General features: G+C 41.5%; 1 pseudogene; it reads left to right on the plus strand.

The window, feature by feature from the left end:
* Window positions 1-21,219: 21,219 nt before the first annotated feature.
* LOC130359975 (U2 spliceosomal RNA) lies at window positions 21,220-21,322 on the plus strand (annotated as a pseudogene).
* The last annotated feature ends 1,035 nt before the right edge of the window (window positions 21,323-22,357 follow it).

Here is a 22,357-nt window from a genome sequence, read left to right on the forward strand (position 1 = left end):
AGAAGCAGCACTGCCATGAGCAGAAGTAGCAGCACCATAGGTTGTCAAATAAGTTGGATTTAACCAAGACAAGTGAGTCCAATAGGATGCAGGTATGTCCTCTATCCTTACAGCTTCCCGTGGCTGTTGGTTTTATACCGTTTGGGGACAGCCAAGGAGGCGTCAGCAGGCAACACAGGTAAGTGTGTGCTTGTGTGTGTGTGTGTGTGTGTTTCCTATGCAGATCCTAAACCCAGTATCAAATGCAAGTAGGAGGAGTAAGAAGGGTTCCTGCCAAAGCCAGGTTATGGATTGCATTTAAAAATGGTCCATCAGAGTGAAATGGACTCCCATCTTCCTGCTTAGCAATAATGATATGGGTTTAGGGTCTGCTGTGTGTACTGGTGGGTGACTGCCACCCAGCCAGAGTGTGTATGGGAGGCTGCCAGCCAGCCTCCCTTCCTACAAGTAGTGATGGTGCATGTGAAGGGGACAGCGTTGGTTCCTCCCCTTTCACAGTTATCACTTATCATCCTTCCTTTTGGCTGGTATCAAATGTGGTGTCTGTTTATATCAGTTTAATATCTGATATGTCCCCTATCTGATAGCAGATTTTAAGTGCACCACCAGGTTTCAGTGTTGGAAAGAAAGGTTATCTGTTTATTTGCTGCAGCTGCTTGCTGGCTAGTCCAGTGGTCCCCTACTGCAGGCAAAAGACAATAGGTGGTGCCTATGTGCCTAGGTGGATAGGACATCAGCTATGAGGCATTTGTTTGTACAAACTGCTGCTCACAACTAATGTTGTAATATAGTGTCTCCATCTGCTGGTGGTATTGAATAAGCAATAGTGCAATGATAGGGTTTGAAAAAGAAGAAAAATAAGAAGCAGCAGCATAGGAAAGAAGGAAAACATGGAGAGAAGAAAAAAAGAAGGTAAAAATGAGGTGAAAACATGTTTAAAAAAGTATTTCCATCTCTCTCTCTATATGTATATACATATATATATATATATATATATATATATATATATATATATATTTAAAAGAAAAAAAAATTATATATATATATATATATATATATATACATATACATATAGAGAGAGAGAGAGATAAATATATATAGAGATAGTTGGGTGGATAGATAGATAGATAGATACACATACATACATACATACATACATACATACGTGTGTATTGTTGGAGTTGCAAACATGGGTGCACTTGACAAACTCAGTGCGGCTATTCCCCATTGAAAGATTGTTGCACCCAGGACCCTTAGCACTGGGATATGCTACTCAATACCACTGGCATGGCCAGGTGTAAACAACATCTGACCTTTGTTGTGTATGTAACCATGGAGATTGTGATGTCGCCTAGGCCCACCAAAGAACAGCCTTGTCAGAAGCAGCACTGCCATGAGCAGAAGTAGCAGCACCATAGGTTGTCAAATAAGTTGGATTTAACCAAGACAAGTGAGTCCAATAGGATGCAGGTATGTCCTCTATCCTTACAGCTTCCCGTGGCTGTTGGTTTTATACCGTTTGGGGACAGCCAAGGAGGCGTCAGCAGGCAACACAGGTAAGTGTGTGCTTGTGTGTGTGTGTGTGTTTCCTATGCAGATCCTAAACCCAGTATCAAATGCAAGTAGGAGGAGTAAGAAGGGTTCCTGCCAAAGCCAGGTTATGGATTGCATTTAAAAATGGTCCATCAGAGTGAAATGGACTCCCATCTTCCTGCTTAGCAATAATGATATGGGTTTAGGGTCTGCTGTGTGTACTGGTGGGTGACTGCCACCCAGCCAGAGTGTGTATGGGAGGCTGCCAGCCAGCCTCCCTTCCTACAAGTAATGATGGTGCATGTGAAGGGGACAGCGTTGGTTCCTCCCCTTTCACAGTTATCACTTCTCATCCTTCCTTTTGGCTGGTATCAAATGTGGTGTCTGTTTATATCAGTTTAATATCTGATATGTCCCCTATCTGATAGCATATATTAAATGCACCACCAGGTTTCAGTGTTGGAAAGAAAGATTATCTGTTTATTTGCTGCAGCTGCTTGCTGGCTAGTCCAGTGGTCCCCTACTGCAGGCAATAGACAATAGGTGGTGCCTATGTGCCTAGGTGGATAGGACATCAGCTATGAGGCATTTGTTTGTACAAACTGCTGCTCACAACTAATGTTGTAATATAGTGTCTCCATCTGCTGGTGGTATTGAATAAGCAATAGTGCAATGATAGGGTCTGAAAAATAAGAAGCAGCAGCATAGGAAAGAAGGAAAACATGGAGAGAAGAAAAAAAGAAGGTAAAAATGAGGTGAAAACATGTTTAAAAAAGTATTTCCATCTCTCTCTCTCTATATATATATATATATTTAAAAGAAAAAAAAAATTATATATATATATATATATATATATATATACATATAGAGAGAGAGAGATAAATATATATATATAGAGATAGATGGGTGGATAGATAGATAGATAGATAGATAGATAGACATACATACACACATACACATATACACACATACATACATACATACATATGTGTGTATTGTTGGAGTTGCAAACATGGGTGCACTTGACAAACTCAGTGCGGCTATTCCCCATTGAAAGATTGTTGCACCCAGGACCCCTAGCACTGGGATATGCTACTCAATACCACTGGCATGGCCAGGTGTAAACAACATCTGACCTTTGTTGTGTATGTAACCATGGAGATTGTGATGTCGCCTAGGCCCACCAAAGAACAGCCTTGTCAGAAGCAGCACTGCCATGAGCAGAAGTAGCAGCACCATAGGTTGTCAAATAAGTTGGATTTAACCAAGACAAGTGAGTCCAATAGGATGCAGGTATGTCCTCTATCCTTACAGCTTCCCGTGGCTGTTGGTTTTATACCGTTTGGGGACAGCCAAGGAGGCGTCAGCAGGCAACACAGGTAAGTGTGTGCTTGTATGTGTGTGTGTGTGTGTGTGTGTGTGTGTGTGTGTGTTTCCTATGCAGATCCTAAACCCAGTATCAAATGCAAGTAGGAGGAGTAAGAAGGGTTCCTGCCAAAGCCAGGTTATGGATTGCATTTAAAAATGGTCCATCAGAGTGAAATGGACTCCCATCTTCCTGCTTAGCAATAATGATATGGGTTTAGGGTCTGCTGTGTGTACTGGTGGGTGACTGCCACCCAGCCAGAGTGTGTATGGGAGGCTGCCAGCCAGCCTCCCTTCCTACAAGTAGTGATGGTGCATGTGAAGGGGACAGCGTTGGTTCCTCCCCTTTCACAGTTATCACTTCTCATCCTTCCTTTTGGCTGGTATCAAATGTGGTGTCTGTTTATATCAGTTTAATATCTGATATGTCCCCTATCTGATAGCATATATTAAATGCACCACCAGGTTTCAGTGTTGGAAAGAAAGATTATCTGTTTATTTGCTGCAGCTGCTTGCTGGCTAGTCCAGTGGGCCCCTACTGCAGGCAATAGACAATAGGTGGTGCCTATGTGCCTAGGTGGATAGGACATCAGCTATGAGGCATTTGTTTGTACAAACTGCTGCTCACAACTAATGTTGTAATATAGTGTCTCCATCTGCTGGTGGTATTGAATAAGCAATAGTGCAATGATAGGGTCTGAAAAAGAAGAAGCAGCAGCATAGGAAAGAAGGAAGGTAAAAATGAGGTGAAAACATGTTTAAAAAAGTATTTCCATCTCTCTCTCTCTCTATATATAAATATATATATTTAAAAGAAAAAAAAATTATATATATATATATATATATATATATATATATATATATATACATATAGAGAGAGAGAGAGATAAATATATATATAGAGATAGATGGGTGGATAGATAGATAGATAGACATACATACACACATACACACATACACACATACATACATACATACATATGTGTGTATTGTTGGAGTTGCAAACATGGGTGCACTTGACAAACTCAGTGCGGCTATTCCCCATTGAAAGATTGTTGCACCCAGGACCCTTAGCACTGGGATATGCTACTCAATACCACTGGCATGGCCAGGTGTAAACAACATCTGACCTTTGTTGTGTATGTAACCATGGAGATTGTGATGTCGCCTAGGCCCACCAAAGAACAGCCTTGTCAGAAGCAGCACTGCCATGAGCAGAAGTAGCAGCACCATAGGTTGTCAAATAAGTTGGATTTAACCAAGACAAGTGAGTCCAATAGGATGCAGGTATGTCCTCTATCCTTACAGCTTCCCGTGGCTGTTGGTTTTATACCGTTTGGGGACAGCCAAGGAGGCGTCAGCAGGCAACACAGGTAAGTGTGTGCTTGTATGTGTGTGTGTGTGTGTGTGTGTGTGTTTCCTATGCAGATCCTAAACCCAGTATCAAATGCAAGTAGGAGGAGTAAGAAGGGTTCCTGCCAAAGCCAGGTTATGGATTGCATTTAAAAATGGTCCATCAGAGTGAAATGGACTCCCATCTTCCTGCTTAGCAATAATGATATGGGTTTAGGGTCTGCTGTGTGTACTGGTGGGTGACTGCCACCCAGCCAGAGTGTGTATGGGAGGCTGCCAGCCAGCCTCCCTTCCTACAAGTAGTGATGGTGCATGTGAAGGGGACAGCGTTGGTTCCTCCCCTTTCACAGTTATCACTTCTCATCCTTCCTTTTGGCTGGTATCAAATGTGGTGTCTGTTTATATCAGTTTAATATCTGATATGTCCCCTATCTGATAGCAGATATTAAGTGCACCACCAGGTTTCAGTGTTGGAAAGAAAGGTTATCTGTTTATTTGCTGCAGCTGCTTGCTGGCTAGTCCAGTGGGCCCCTACTGCAGGCAAAAGACAATAGGTGGTGCCTATGTGCCTAGGTGGATAGGACATCAGCTATGAGGCATTTGTTTGTACAAACTGCTGCTCACAACTAATGTTGTAATATAGTGTCTCCATCTGCTGGTGGTATTGAATAAGCAATAGTGCAATGATAGGGTTTGAAAAAGAAGAAAAATAAGAAGCAGCAGCATAGGAAAGAAGGAAAACATGGAGAGAAGAAAAAAAGAAGGTAAAAATGAGGTGAAAACATGTTTAAAAAAGTATTTCCATCTCTCTCTCTCTCTATATGTATATATATATATATATATATATATATATATATATATATTTAAAAGAAAAAAAAATTATATATATATATATATATATATATATATACATATAGAGAGAGAGAGAGATAAATATATATAGAGATAGTTGGGTGGATAGATAGATAGATAGATAGATACACATACATACATACATACGTGTGTATTGTTGGAGTTGCAAACATGGGTGCACTTGACAAACTCAGTGCGGCTATTCCCCATTGAAAGATTGTTGCACCCAGGACCCTTAGCACTGGGATATGCTACTCAATACCACTGGCATGGCCAGGTGTAAACAACATCTGACCTTTGTTGTGTATGTAACCATGGAGATTGTGATGTCGCCTAGGCCCACCAAAGAACAGCCTTGTCAGAAGCAGCACTGCCATGAGCAGAAGTAGCAGCACCATAGGTTGTCAAATAAGTTGGATTTAACCAAGACAAGTGAGTCCAATAGGATGCAGGTATGTCCTCTATCCTTACAGCTTCCCGTGGCTGTTGGTTTTATACCGTTTGGGGACAGCCAAGGAGGCGTCAGCAGGCAACACAGGTAAGTGTGTGCTTGTGTGTGTGTGTGTGTGTGTGTGTGTGTTTCCTATGCAGATCCTAAACCCAGTATCAAATGCAAGTAGGAGGAGTAAGAAGGGTTCCTGCCAAAGCCAGGTTATGGATTGCATTTAAAAATGGTCCATCAGAGTGAAATGGACTCCCATCTTCCTGCTTAGCAATAATGATATGGGTTTAGGGTCTGCTGTGTGTACTGGTGGGTGACTGCCACCCAGCCAGAGTGTGTATGGGAGGCTGCCAGCCAGCCTCCCTTCCTACAAGTAGTGATGGTGCATGTGAAGGGGACAGTGTTGGTTCCTCCCCTTTCACAGTTATCACTTCTCATCCTTCCTTTTGGCTGGTATCAAATGTGGTGTCTGTTTATATCAGTTTAATATCTGATATGTCCCCTATCTGATAGCAGATATTAAGTGCACCACCAGGTTTCAGTGTTGGAAAGAAAGGTTATCTGTTTATTTGCTGCAGCTGCAGCTGCTTGCTGGCTAGTCCAGTGGGCCCCTACTTTAGGCAAAAGACAATAGGTAGTGCCTATGTGCCTAGGTGGATAGGACATCAGCTATGAGGCATTTGTTTGTACAAACTGCTGCTCACAACTAATGTTGTAATATAGTGTCTCCATCTGCTGGTGGTATTGAATAAGCAATAGTGCAATGATAGGGTTTGAAAAAGAAGAAAAATAAGAAGCAGCAGCATAGGAAAGAAGGAAAACATGGAGAGAAGAAAAAAAGAAGGTAAAAATGAGGTGAAAACATGTTTAAAAAAGTATTTCCATCTCTCTCTCTCTATATATGTATATACATATATATATATATATATATATATATATATATATATATTTAAAAGAAAAAAAAATTATATATATATATATATATACATATAGAGAGAGAGAGAGAGAGATAAATATATATAGAGATAGTTGGGTGGATAGATAGATAGATAGATACACATACATACATACATACATACATACATGCATACATACATACATACGTGAGTATTGTTGGAGTTGCAAACATGGGTGCACTTGACAAACTCAGTGCGGCTATTCCCCATTGAAAGATTGTTGCACCCAGGACCCTTAGCACTGGGATATGCTACTCAATACCACTGGCATGGCCAGGTGTAAACAACATCTGACCTTTGTTGTGTATGTAACCATGGAGATTGTGATGTCGCCTAGGCCCACCAAAGAACAGCCTTGTCAGAAGCAGCACTGCCATGAGCAGAAGTAGCAGCACCATAGGTTGTCAAATAAGTTGGATTTAACCAAGACAAGTGAGTCCAATAGGATGCAGGTATGTCCTCTATCCTTACAGCTTCCCGTGGCTGTTGGTTTTATACCGTTTGGGGACAGCCAAGGAGGCGTCAGCAGGCAACACAGGTAAGTGTGTGCTTGTGTGTGTGTGTGTGTGTTTCCTATGCAGATCCTAAACCCAGTATCAAATGCAAGTAGGAGGAGTAAGAAGGGTTCCTGCCAAAGCCAGGTTATGGATTGCATTTAAAAATGGTCCATCAGAGTGAAATGGACTCCCATCTTCCTGCTTAGCAATAATGATATGGGTTTAGGGTCTGCTGTGTGTACTGGTGGGTGACTGCCACCCAGCCAGAGTGTGTATGGGAGGCTGCCAGCCAGCCTCCCTTCCTACAAGTAGTGATGGTGCATGTGAAGGGGACAGCGTTGGTTCCTCCCCTTTCACAGTTATCACTTATCATCCTTCCTTTTGGCTGGTATCAAATGTGGTGTCTGTTTATATCAGTTTAATATCTGATATGTCCCCTATCTGATAGCAGATATTAAGTGCACCACCAGGTTTCAGTGTTGGAAAGAAAGGTTATCTGTTTATTTGCTGCAGCTGCTTGCTGGCTAGTCCAGTGGGCCCCTACTGCAGGCAAAAGACAATAGGTGGTGCCTATGTGCCTAGGTGGATAGGACATCAGCTATGAGGCATTTGTTTGTACAAACTGCTGCTCACAACTAATGTTGTAATATAGTGTCTCCATCTGCTGGTGGTATTGAATAAGCAATAGTGCAATGATAGGGTTTGAAAAAGAAGAAAAATAAGAAGCAGCAGCATAGGAAAGAAGGAAAACATGGAGAGAAGAAAAAAAGAAGGTAAAAATGAGGTGAAAACATGTTTAAAAAAGTATTTCCATCTCTCTCTCTCTCTATATGTATATACATATATATATATATATATATATATATATATATATATATATATATATATTTAAAAGAAAAAAAAATTATATATATATATATATATATATATATATATATATATATATATATACATATAGAGAGAGAGAGAGATAAATATATATAGAGATAGTTGGGTGGATAGATAGATAGATAGATAGATAGATAGATAGATAGATACACATACATACATACATACATACATACGTGTGTATTGTTGGAGTTGCAAACATGGGTGCACTTGACAAACTCAGTGCGGCTATTCCCCATTGAAAGATTGTTGCACCCAGGACCCTTAGCACTGGGATATGCTACTCAATACCACTGGCATGGCCAGGTGTAAACAACATCTGACCTTTGTTGTGTATGTAACCATGGAGATTGTGATGTCGCCTAGGCCCACCAAAGAACAGCCTTGTCAGAAGCAGCACTGCCATGAGCAGAAGTAGCAGCACCATAGGTTGTCAAATAAGTTGGATTTAACCAAGACAAGTGAGTCCAATAGGATGCAGGTATGTCCTCTATCCTTACAGCTTCCCGTGGCTGTTGGTTTTATACCGTTTGGGGACAGCCAAGGAGGCGTCAGCAGGCAACACAGGTAAGTGTGTGCTTGTGTGTGTGTGTGTGTGTGTGTGTGTGTTTCCTATGCAGATCCTAAACCCAGTATCAAATGCAAGTAGGAGGAGTAAGAAGGGTTCCTGCCAAAGCCAGGTTATGGATTGCATTTAAAAATGGTCCATCAGAGTGAAATGGACTCCCATCTTCCTGCTTAGCAATAATGATATGGGTTTAGGGTCTGCTGTGTGTACTGGTGGGTGACTGCCACCCAGCCAGAGTGTGTATGGGAGGCTGCCAGCCAGCCTCCCTTCCTACAAGTAGTGATGGTGCATGTGAAGGGGACAGCGTTGGTTCCTCCCCTTTCACAGTTATCACTTCTCATCCTTCCTTTTGGCTGGTATCAAATGTGGTGTCTGTTTATATCAGTTTAATATCTGATATGTCCCCTATCTGATAGCAGATATTAAGTTCACCACCAGGTTTCAGTGTTGGAAAGAAAGGTTATCTGTTTATTTGCTGCAGCTGCAGCTGCTTGCTGGCTAGTCCAGTGGGCCCCTACTGCAGGCAAAAGACAATAGGTGGTGCCTATGTGCCTAGGTGGATAGGACATCAGCTATGAGGCATTTGTTTGTACAAACTGCTGCTCACAACTAATGTTGTAATATAGTGTCTCCATCTGCTGGTGGTATTGAATAAGCAATAGTGCAATGATAGGGTTTGAAAAAGAAGAAAAATAAGAAGCAGCAGCATAGGAAAGAAGGAAAACATGGAGAGAAGAAAAAAAGAAGGTAAAAATGAGGTGAAAACATGTTTAAAAAAGTATTTCCATCTCTCTCTCTCTCTATATGTATATACATATATATATATATATATATATATATATATATTTAAAAGAAAAAAAAATTATATATATATATATATATATATACATATAGAGAGAGAGAGAGAGATAAATATATATAGAGATAGTTGGGTGGATGGATAGATAGATAGATAGATATACATACATACATACATACATACATACGTGTGTATTGTTGGAGTTGCAAACATGGGTGCACTTGACAAACTCAGTGCGGCTATTCCCCATTGAAAGATTGTTGCACCCAGGACCCTTAGCACTGGGATATGCTACTCAATACCACTGGCATGGCCAGGTGTAAACAACATCTGACCTTTGTTGTGTATGTAACCATGGAGATTGTGATGTCGCCTAGGCCCACCAAAGAACAGCCTTGTCAGAAGCAGCACTGCCATGAGCAGAAGTAGCAGCACCATAGGTTGTCAAATAAGTTGGATTTAACCAAGACAAGTGAGTCCAATAGGATGCAGGTATGTCCTCTATCCTTACAGCTTCCCGTGGCTGTTGGTTTTATACCGTTTGGGGACAGCCAAGGAGGCGTCAGCAGGCAACACAGGTAAGTGTGTGCTTGTGTGTGTGTGTGTGTGTGTGTGTTTCCTATGCAGATCCTAAACCCAGTATCAAATGCAAGTAGGAGGAGTAAGAAGGGTTCCTGCCAAAGCCAGGTTATGGATTGCATTTAAAAATGGTCCATCAGAGTGAAATGGACTCCCATCTTCCTGCTTAGCAATAATGATATGGGTTTAGGGTCTGCTGTGTGTACTGGTGGGTGACTGCCACCCAGCCAGAGTGTGTATGGGAGGCTGCCAGCCAGCCTCCCTTCCTACAAGTAGTGATGGTGCATGTGAAGGGGACAGCGTTGGTTCCTCCCCTTTCACAGTTATCACTTCTCATCCTTCCTTTTGGCTGGTATCAAATGTGGTGTCTGTTTATATCAGTTTAATATCTGATATGTCCCCTATCTGATAGCAGATATTAAGTGCACCACCAGGTTTCAGTGTTGGAAAGAAAGGTTATCTGTTTATTTGCTGCAGCTGCAGCTGCTTGCTGGCTAGTCCAGTGGGCCCCAACTGCAGGCAAAAGACAATAGGTGGTGCCTATGTGCCTAGGTGGATAGGACATCAGCTATGAGGCATTTGTTTGTACAAACTGCTGCTCACAACTAATGTTGTAATATAGTGTCTCCATCTGCTGGTGGTATTGAATAAGCAATAGCGCAATGATAGGGTTTGAAAAAGAAGAAAAATAAGAAGCAGCAGCATAGGAAAGAAGGAAAACATGGAGAGAAGAAAAAAAGAAGGTAAAAATGAGGTGAAAACATGTTTAAAAAAGTATTTCCATCTCTCTCTCTATATGTATACACATATATATATATATATATATATATATATATATTTAAAAGAAAGAAAAATTATATATATATATATATATATATATATACATACATATAGAGAGAGAGAGATAAATATATATAGAGATAGATGGGTGGATAAATAGATAGATAGATAGATAGATAGATAGATACACATAGATACACATAGATACACATACATACATACATACATACATACGTGTGTATTGTTGGAGTTGCAAACATGGGTGCACTTGACAAACTCAGTGCGGCTATTCCCCATTGAAAGATTGTTGCACCCAGGACCCTTAGCACTGGGATATGCTACTCAATACCACTGGCATGGCCAGGTGTAAACAACATCTGACCTTTGTTGTGTATGTAACCATGGAGATTGTGATGTCGCCTAGGCCCACCAAAGAACAGCCTTGTCAGAAGCAGCACTGCCATGAGCAGAAGTAGCAGCACCATAGGTTGTCAAATAAGTTGGATTTAACCAAGACAAGTGAGTCCAATAGGATGCAGGTATGTCCTCTATCCTTACAGCTTCCCGTGGCTGTTGGTTTTATACCGTTTGGGGACAGCCAAGGAGGCGTCAGCAGGCAACACAGGTAAGTGTGTGCTTGTGTGTGTGTGTGTGTTTCCTATGCAGATCCTAAACCCAGTATCAAATGCAAGTAGGAGGAGTAAGAAGGGTTCCTGCCAAAGCCAGGTTATGGATTGCATTTAAAAATGGTCCATCAGAGTGAAATGGACTCCCATCTTCCTGCTTAGCAATAATGATATGGGTTTAGGGTCTGCTGTGTGTACTGGTGGGTGACTGCCACCCAGCCAGAGTGTGTATGGGAGGCTGCCAGCCAGCCTCCCTTCCTACAAGTAATGATGGTGCATGTGAAGGGGACAGCGTTGGTTCCTCCCCTTTCACAGTTATCACTTCTCATCCTTCCTTTTGGCTGGTATCAAATGTGGTGTCTGTTTATATCAGTTTAATATCTGATATGTCCCCTATCTGATAGCATATATTAAATGCACCACCAGGTTTCAGTGTTGGAAAGAAAGATTATCTGTTTATTTGCTGCAGCTGCTTGCTGGCTAGTCCAGTGGTCCCCTACTGCAGGCAATAGACAATAGGTGGTGCCTATGTGCCTAGGTGGATAGGACATCAGCTATGAGGCATTTGTTTGTACAAACTGCTGCTCACAACTAATGTTGTAATATAGTGTCTCCATCTGCTGGTGGTATTGAATAAGCAATAGTGCAATGATAGGGTTTGAAAAAGAAGAAAAATAAGAAGCAGCAGCATAGGAAAGAAGGAAAACATGGAGAGAAGAAAAAAAGAAGGTAAAAATGAGGTGAAAACATGTTTAAAAAAGTATTTCCATCTCTCTCTCTCTCTATATGTATATACATATATATATATATATATATATATATATATATTTAAAAGAAAAAAAAATTATATATATATATATATATATATACATATAGAGAGAGAGAGAGATAAATATATATAGAGATAGTTGGGTGGATAGATAGATAGATAGATAGATAGATACACATACATACATACATACATACATACATACGTGTGTATTGTTGGAGTTGCAAACATGGGTGCACTTGACAAACTCAGTGCGGCTATTCCCCATTGAAAGATTGTTGCACCCAGGACCCTTAGCACTGGGATATGCTACTCAATACCACTGGCATGGCCAGGTGTAAACAACATCTGACCTTTGTTGTGTATGTAACCATGGAGATTGTGATGTCGCCTAGGCCCACCAAAGAACAGCCTTGTCAGAAGCAGCACTGCCATGAGCAGAAGTAGCAGCACCATAGGTTGTCAAATAAGTTGGATTTAACCAAGACAAGTGAGTCCAATAGGATGCAGGTATGTCCTCTATCCTTACAGCTTCCCGTGGCTGTTGGTTTTATACCGTTTGGGGACAGCCAAGGAGGCGTCAGCAGGCAACACAGGTAAGTGTGTGCTTGTGTGTGTGTGTGTGTGTGTGTGTGTGTGTGTGTTTCCTATGCAGATCCTAAACCCAGTATCAAATGCAAGTAGGAGGAGTAAGAAGGGTTCCTGCCAAAGCCAGGTTATGGATTGCATTTAAAAATGGTCCATCAGAGTGAAATGGACTCCCATCTTCCTGCTTAGCAATAATGATATGGGTTTAGGGTCTGCTGTGTGTACTGGTGGGTGACTGCCACCCAGCCAGAGTGTGTATGGGAGGCTGCCAGCCAGCCTCCCTTCCTACAAGTAGTGATGGTGCATGTGAAGGGGACAGCGTTGGTTCCTCCCCTTTCACAGTTATCACTTCTCATCCTTCCTTTTGGCTGGTATCAAATGTGGTGTCTGTTTATATCAGTTTAATATCTGATATGTCCCCTATCTGATAGCAGATATTAAGTTCACCACCAGGTTTCAGTGTTGGAAAGAAAGGTTATCTGTTTATTTGCTGCAGCTGCAGCTGCTTGCTGGCTAGTCCAGTGGGCCCCTACTGCAGGCAAAAGACAATAGGTGGTGCCTATGTGCCTAGGTGGATAGGACATCAGCTATGAGGCATTTGTTTGTACAAACTGCTGCTCACAACTAATGTTGTAATATAGTGTCTCCATCTGCTGGTGGTATTGAATAAGCAATAGTGCAATGATAGGGTTTGAAAAAGAAGAAAAATAAGAAGCAGCAGCATAGGAAAGAAGGAAAACATGGAGAGAAGAAAAAAAGAAGGTAAAAATGAGGTGAAAACATGTTTAAAAAAGTATTTCCATCTCTCTCTCTATATGTATACACATATATATATATATATATATATATATATATATTTAAAAGAAAGAAAAATTATATATATATATATATATATATATATATACATATAGAGAGAGAGAGATAAATATATATAGAGATAGATGGGTGGATAAATAGATAGATAGATAGATAGATACACATAGATACACATAGATACACATACATACATACATACATACATACGTGTGTATTGTTGGAGTTGCAAACATGGGTGCACTTGACAAACTCAGTGCGGCTATTCCCCATTGAAAGATTGTTGCACCCAGGACCCTTAGCACTGGGATATGCTACTCAATACCACTGGCATGGCCAGGTGTAAACAACATCTGACCTTTGTTGTGTATGTAACCATGGAGATTGTGATGTCGCCTAGGCCCACCAAAGAACAGCCTTGTCAGAAGCAGCACTGCCATGAGCAGAAGTAGCAGCACCATAGGTTGTCAAATAAGTTGGATTTAACCAAGACAAGTGAGTCCAATAGGATGCAGGTATGTCCTCTATCCTTACAGCTTCCCGTGGCTGTTGGTTTTATACCGTTTGGGGACAGCCAAGGAGGCGTCAGCAGGCAACACAGGTAAGTGTGTGCTTGTATGTGTGTGTGTGTGTGTGTGTGTGTGTGTTTCCTATGCAGATCCTAAACCCAGTATCAAATGCAAGTAGGAGGAGTAAGAAGGGTTCCTGCCAAAGCCAGGTTATGGATTGCATTTAAAAATGGTCCATCAGAGTGAAATGGACTCCCATCTTCCTGCTTAGCAATAATGATATGGGTTTAGGGTCTGCTGTGTGTACTGGTGGGTGACTGCCACCCAGCCAGAGTGTGTATGGGAGGCTGCCAGCCAGCCTCCCTTCCTACAAGTAGTGATGGTGCATGTGAAGGGGACAGCGTTGGTTCCTCCCCTTTCACAGTTATCACTTCTCATCCTTCCTTTTGGCTGGTATCAAATGTGGTGTCTGTTTATATCAGTTTAATATCTGATATGTCCCCTATCTGGTAGCATATATTAAGTGCACCACCAGGTTTCAGTGTTGGAAAGAAAGATTACCTGTTTATTTGCTGCTGCTGCTGCAGCTGCTTGCTGGCTAGTCCAGTGGGTCCCTACTGCAGGCAAAAGACAATAGGTGGTGCCTATGTGCCTAGGTGGATAGGACATCAGCTATGAGGCATTTGTTTGTACAAACTGCTGCTCACAACTAATGTTGTAATATAGTGTCTCCATCTGCTGGTGGTATTGAATAAGCAATAGTGCAATGATAGGGTCTGAAAAAGAAGAAAAATAAGAAGCAGCAGCATAGGAAAGAAGGAAAACATGGAGAGAAGAAAAAAAGAAGGTAAAAATGAGGTGAAAACATGTTTAAAAAAGTATTTCCATCTCTCTCTCTCTGTATATGTATATACATATATATATATATATATATATATATATATTTAAAAGAAAAAAAAATTATATATATATATATATACATATATAGAGAGAGAGATAGAGATAAATATATATAGAGATAGATGGGTGGATAGATAGATAGATAGACATACATACACACATACACACATACACACATACACACATACATACATACATACATACATATGTGTGTATTGTTGGAGTTGCAAACATGGGTGCACTTGACAAACTCAGTGCGGCTATTCCCCATTGAAAGATTGTTGCACCCAGGACCCTTAGCACTGGGATATGCTACTCAATACCACTGGCATGGCCAGGTGTAAACAACATCTGACCTTTGTTGTGTATGTAACCATGGAGATTGTGATGTCGCCTAGGCCCACCAAAGAACAGCCTTGTCAGAAGCAGCACTGCCATGAGCAGAAGTAGCAGCACCATAGGTTGTCAAATAAGTTGGATTTAACCAAGACAAGTGAGTCCAATAGGATGCAGGTATGTCCTCTATCCTTACAGCTTCCCGTGGCTGTTGGTTTTATACCGTTTGGGGACAGCCAAGGAGGCGTCAGCAGGCAACACAGGTAAGTGTGTGCTTGTATGTGTGTGTGTGTGTGTGTGTGTGTGTGTTTCCTATGCAGATCCTAAACCCAGTATCAAATGCAAGTAGGAGGAGTAAGAAGGGTTCCTGCCAAAGCCAGGTTATGGATTGCATTTAAAAATGGTCCATCAGAGTGAAATGGACTCCCATCTTCCTGCTTAGCAATAATGATATGGGTTTAGGATCTGCTGTGTGTACTGGTGGGTGACTGCCACCCAGCCAGAGTGTGTATGGGAGGCTGCCAGCCAGCCTCCCTTCCTACAAGTAATGATGGTGCATGTGAAGGGGACAGCGTTGGTTCCTCCCCTTTCACAGTTATCACTTCTCATCCTTCCTTTTGGCTGGTATCAAATGTGGTGTCTGTTTATATCAGTTTAATATCTGATATGTCCCCTATCTGATAGCATATATTAAATGCACCACCAGGTTTCAGTGTTGGAAAGAAAGATTATCTGTTTATTTGCTGTTGCAGCTGCTTGCTGGCTAGTCCAGTGGGTCCCTACTGCAGGCAATAGACAATAGGTGGTGCCTATGTGCCTAGGTGGATAGGACATCAGCTATGAGGCATTTGTTTGTACAAACTGCTGCTCACAACTAATGTTGTAATATAGTGTCTCCATCTGCTGGTGGTATTGAATAAGCAATAGTGCAATGATAGGGTCTGAAAAAGAAGAAAAATAAGAAGCAGCAGCATAGGAAAGAAGAAAGGTAAAAATGAGGTGAAAACATGTTTAAAAAAGTATTTCCATCTCTCTCTCTCTCTGTATGTATATATATATATATATATATATATATATATATATATATTTAAAAGAAAAAAAAATTATATATATATATATATATATATATATATATATATACATATAGAGAGAGAGAGAGAGATAAATATATATAGAGATAGATGGGTGGATAGATAGATAGATAGATAGATACACATACATACATACATACATACATACATACATACATACGTGTGTATTGTTGGAGTTGCAAACATGGGTGCACTTGACAAACTCAGTGCGGCTATTCCCCATTGAAAGATTGTTGCACCCAGGACCCTTAGCACTGGGATATGCTACTCAATACCACTGGCATGGCCAGGTGTAAACAACATCTGACCTTTGTTGTGTATGTAACCATGGAGATTGTGATGTCGCCTAGGCCCACCAAAGAACAGCCTTGTCAGAAGCAGCACTGCCATGAGCAGAAGTAGCAGCACCATAGGTTGTCAAATAAGTTGGATTTAACCAAGACAAGTGAGTCCAATAGGATGCAGGTATGTCCTCTATCCTTACAGCTTCCCGTGGCTGTTGGTTTTATACCGTTTGGGGACAGCCAAGGGGGCGTCAGCAGGCAACACAGGTAAGTGTGTGCTTGTATGTGTGTGTGTGTGTGTGTGTGTGTGTGTTTCCTATGCAGATCCTAAACCCAGTATCAAATGCAAGTAGGAGGAGTAAGAAGGGTTCCTGCCAAAGCCAGGTTATGGATTGCATTTAAAAATGGTCCATCAGAGTGAAATGGACTCCCATCTTCCTGCTTAGCAATAATGATATGGGTTTAGGGTCTGCTGTGTGTACTGGTGGGTGACTGCCACCCAGCCAGAGTGTGTATGGGAGGCTGCCAGCCAGCCTCCCTTCCTACAAGTAGTGATGGTGCATGTGAAGGGGACAGCGTTGGTTCCTCCCCTTTCACAGTTATCACTTCTCATCCTTCCTTTTGGCTGGTATCAAATGTGGTGTCTGTTTATATCAGTTTAATATCTGATATGTCCCCTATCTGATAGCAGATATTAAGTGCACCACCAGGTTTCAGTGTTGGAAAGAAAGGTTATCTGTTTATTTGCTGCAGCTGCTTGCTGGCTAGTCCAGTGGGCCCCTACTGCAGGCAAAAGACAATAGGTGGTGCCTATGTGCCTAGGTGGATAGGACATCAGCTATGAGGCATTTGTTTGTACAAACTGCTGCTCACAACTAATATTGTAATATAGTGTCTCCATCTGCTGGTGGTATTGAATAAGCAATAGTGCAATGATAGGGTTTGAAAAAGAAGAAAAATAAGAAGCAGCAGCATAGGAAAGAAGGAAAACATGGAGAGAAGAAAAAAAGAAGGTAAAAATGAGGTGAAAACATGTTTAAAAAATTATTTCCATCTCTCTCTCTCTCTATATGTATATATATATATATATATATATATATATATATTTAAAAGAAAAAAAATTATATATATACATATAGAGAGAGAGATAAATATATATAGAGATAGATGGGTGGATAGATAGATAGATAGATAGATAGAGAGATACACATACATACACACATACACACATACACACATACACACATACATACATACATAGATATGTGTGTATTGTTGGAGTTGCAAACATGGGTGCACTTGACAAACTCAGTGCGGCTATTCCCCATTGAAAGATTGTTGCATCCAGGTCCCTTAGCACTGTGATATGCTACTCAATACCACTGGCATGGCCAGGTGTAAACAACATCTGACCTTTGTTGTGTATGTAACCATGGAGATTGTGATGTCGCCTAGGCCCACCAAAGAACAGCCTTGTCAGAAGCAGCACTGCCATGAGCAGAAGCAGCAGCACCATAGGTTGTCAAATAAGCTGGATTTAACCAAGACAAGTGAGTCCAATAGGATGCAGGTATGTCCTCTATCCTTACAGCTTCCCGTGGCTGTTGGTTTTATACCGTTTGGGGACAGCCAAGGAGGCGTCAGCAGGCAACACAGGTAAGTGTGTGCTTGTGTGTGTGTGTGTGTGTTTCCTATGCAGATCCTAAACCCAGTATCAAATGCAAGTAGGAGGAGTAAGAAGGGTTCCTGCCAAAGCCAGTTTATGGATTGCATTTAAAAATGGTCCATCAGAGTGAAATGGACTCCCATCTTCCTGCTTAGCAATAATGATATGGGTTTAGGGTCTGCTGTGTGTACTGGTGGGTGACTGCCACCCAGCCAGAGTGTGTATGGGAGGCTGCCAGCCAGCCTCCCTTCCTACAAGTAGTGATGGTGCATGTGAAGGGGACAGCGTTGGTTCCTCCCCTTTCACAGTTATCACTGCTCATCCTTCGTTTTGGCTGGTATCAAATGTAGTGTCTGTTTATATCAGTTTAATATCTGATATGTCCCCTATCTGGTAGCATATATTAAGTGCACCACCAGGTTTCAGTGTTGGAAAGAAAGATTACCTGTTTATTTGCTGCTGCTGCTGCTGCAACAGCAGCTGCTTGCTGGCTAGTCCAGTGGGCCCCTACTGCAGGCAAAAGACAATAGGTGGTGCCTAGATGGATAGGTGGATAGGACATCAGCTATGAGGTATTTGTTTGTACAAACTGTTGCTCACAACTAATGTTGTAATATAGTGTCTCCATCTGCTGGTGGTATTGAATAAGCAATAGTGCAATGATAGGGTCTGAAAAAGAAGAAAAATAAGAAGCAGCAGCATAGGAAAAAAAAGGAGGAAAGAAGGAAAACATGGAGAGAAGAAAAAAAAGAAGGTAAAAATGAGGTGAAAACATGTTTAAAAAAAGTATTTCCATCTCTCTCTCTCTCTATATATATGTATATACATATATATATATATATATATATATATATTTAAAAGAAAAAAATTATATATATGTATATATATATATACATATAGAGAGAGAGAGAGAGATAAATATATATAGAGATAGATGGGTGGATAGATAGATAGATAGATACACATACATACATATATACATACATACATATGTGTGTATTGTTGGAGTTGCAAACATGGGTGCACTTGACAAACTCAGTGCGGCTATTCCCCATTCAAAGATTGTTGCATCCAGGACCCTTAGCACTGTGATATGCTACCCAATACCACTGGCATGGCCAGGTGTAAACAACATCTGACCTTTGTTGTGTATGTAACCATGGAGATTGTGATGTCGCCTAGGCCCACCAAAGAACAGCCTTGTCAGAAGCAGCACTGCCATGAGCAGAAGCAGCAGCACCATAGGTTGTCAAATAAGCTGGATTTAACCAAGACAAGTGAGTCCAATAGGATGCAGGTATGTCCTCTATCCTTACAGCTTCCTGTGGCTGTTGGTTTTATACCATTTGGGGACAGCCAAGGAGGCGTCAGTAGGCAACACAGGTAAGTGTGTGCTTGTGTGTGTGTGTGTGTGTGTGTGTGTGTATTTCCTATGCAGATCCTAAACCCAGTATCAAATGCAAGTAGGAGGAGTAAGAAGGGTTCCTGCCAAAGCCAGGTTATGGATTGCATTTAAAAATGGTCCATCAGAGTGAAATGGGCTCCCATCTTCCTGCTTAGCAATAATGATATGGGTTTAGGGTCTGCTGTGTGTACTGGTGGGTGACTGCCAGCCAGCCTCCCTTCCTACAAGTAGTGATGGTGCATGTGAAGGGGACAGCGTTGGTTCCTCCCCTTTCACAGTTATCACTTCTCATCCTTCCTTTTGGCTGGTATCAAATGTGGTGTCTGTTTATATCAGTTTAATATCTGATATGTCCCCTATCTGATAGCATATATTAAATGCACCACCAGGGTTCAGTGTTGGATAGAAAGATTACCTGTTTATTTGCTGCTGCTGCTGCTGCAGCTGCTTGCTGGCTAGTCCAGTGGGCACCTACTGCAGGCAAAAGACAATAGGTGGTGCCTATGTGCCTAGGTGGATAGGACATCAGCTATGAGACATTTGTTTGTACAAACTGCTGCTCACAACTAATGTTGTAATATAGTGTCTCCATCTGCTGGTGGTATTGAATGAGCAATAGTGCAATGATAGGGTCTGAAAAAGAAGAAAAATAAGAAGCAGCAGCATAGGAAAAAAGGAGGAAAGAAGGTAAAAATGAGGTGAAAACATGTTTAAAAAAGTATTTCCATCTCTCTCTCTATATGTATATACATATATATATATATATATATATTTAAAAGAAAGAAAAAAATAATATATATATATATATATATATATATACATATAGAGAGAGAGAGAGATAAATATATATAGAGATAGATGGGTGGATAGATAGATAGACAGACATACATACATATGTGTGTATTGTTGGAGTTGCAAACATGGGTGCACTTGACAAACTCAGTGCGGCTATTCCCCATTGAAAGATTGTTGCATCCAGGACCCTTAGCACTGTGATATGCTACTCAATACCACTGGCATGGCCAGGTGTAAACAACATCTGACCTTTGTTGTGTATGTAACCATGGAGATTGTGATGTCGCCTAGGCCCACCAAAGAACAGCCTTGTCAGAAGCAGCACTGCCATGAGCAGAAGCAGCAGCACCATAGGTTGTCAAATAAGCTGGATTTAACCAAGACAAGTGAGTCCAATAGGATGCAGGTATGTCCTCTATCCTTACAGCTTCCCGTGGCTGTTGGTTTTATACCGTTTGGGGACAGCCAAGGAGGCGTCAGCAGGCAACACAGGTAAGTGTGTGCTTGTGTGTGTGTGTGTGTGTGTGTGTGTTTCCTATGCAGATCCTAAACCCAGTATCAAATGCAAGTAGGAGGAGTAAGAAGGGTTCCTGCCAAAGCCAGGTTATGGATTGCATTTAAAAATGGTCCATCAGAGTGAAATGGACTCCCATCTTCCTGCTTAGCAATAATGATATGGGTTTAGGGTCTGCTGTGTGTACTGGTGGGTGACTGCCACCCAGCCAGAGTGTGTATGGGAGGCTGCCAGCCAGCCTCCCTTCCTACAAGTAGTGATGGTGCATGTGAAGGGGACAGCGTTGGTTCCTCCCCTTTCACAGTTATCACTTCTCATCTTTCCTTTTGGCTGGTATCAAATGTAGTGTCTGTTTATATCAGTTTAATATCTGATATGTCCCCTATCTGGTAGCATATATTAAGTGCACCACCAGGTTTCAGTGTTGGAAAGAAAGATTACCTGTTTATTTACTACTGCTGCAGCTGCTTTCTGGCTAGTCCAGTGGGCCCCTACTGCAGGCAAAAGACAATAGGTGGTGCCGCTTGTGTCTGGCCCCTGTTGGAGCGACCAGGCACAGGACTGCTGCTGCTGCTGCTGAATGTCCTCTTTAATTGAATAAGCTCAGCAACCAGCACACCTGTGCAGGTTGGACATGACATGATAGGTAGAAGTCTTTCAGGTAGTGGGTGTTGAATCTTGTATGATGAGGTTTCTAGGAGGGGGTGTGTTATGCAGATTAGGGTGGATGGAGAGAGATCTGAGAAAGCCGTATGCTTTGGTGAGTCCTGGTTGGTATGGGTTTGTTGAGGTGTTCATGAGAAAGTTTGGTTTGATAGGTGTGAGACAGGATGTGTTAAAGGAGAAGAAGAGTATGGTGAAGTGTATTAGGGTGAAGGATGTTCAGTGTAATATTAATATGGTGAGAGAATAGAATGTGAGTAAAGTGTGGAAGAGTTTGGAGACAGATGGTATGACTAATAGACAGAGAGAGATTGTATGGCAGAGTTTGCATGGTGCATTGCCAGTGAGAGAGGTACAGAAGAGTCGGGGGATTGGAAGAAGTGAGAGATGTCCGAGAGAGGGTTGTGGAGGGAATGAGATTATTATGCATTTGTTTTGGAATTGTGATAGAGCGCAAGAAGTGTGGAAGGGAATTGGTCCGTTGGCTAAAGAATTTATGGGGGTAAGAAAGTGGTCTTTTGAAGTGATTATGTTTGGTCTGGGGGTGGTAGGTGGGAGGAAGGAGAGAATGTTATATGTGTTGTTAGCAATAATTAAGGAGGTATTGTGGGATGTTAGGAATTTGTATATACCGTATTTATCGTCGTATAACACGCACTTTTTAGGCTAAAATTTTTAGCCTAAAGTCTATGTGCGTGTTATACGCCGATACCACCCCAGGAAAGGCAGGGGGAGAGAGGCCGTCGCTGCCCGCTTCTCTCCCCCTGCCTTCCCTGGGGTCTAGAG

Source organism: Hyla sarda, chromosome 2, assembly GCF_029499605.1.
Source record: "Hyla sarda isolate aHylSar1 chromosome 2, aHylSar1.hap1, whole genome shotgun sequence".
NCBI classification, from domain to species: domain Eukaryota; kingdom Metazoa; phylum Chordata; class Amphibia; order Anura; family Hylidae; genus Hyla; species Hyla sarda.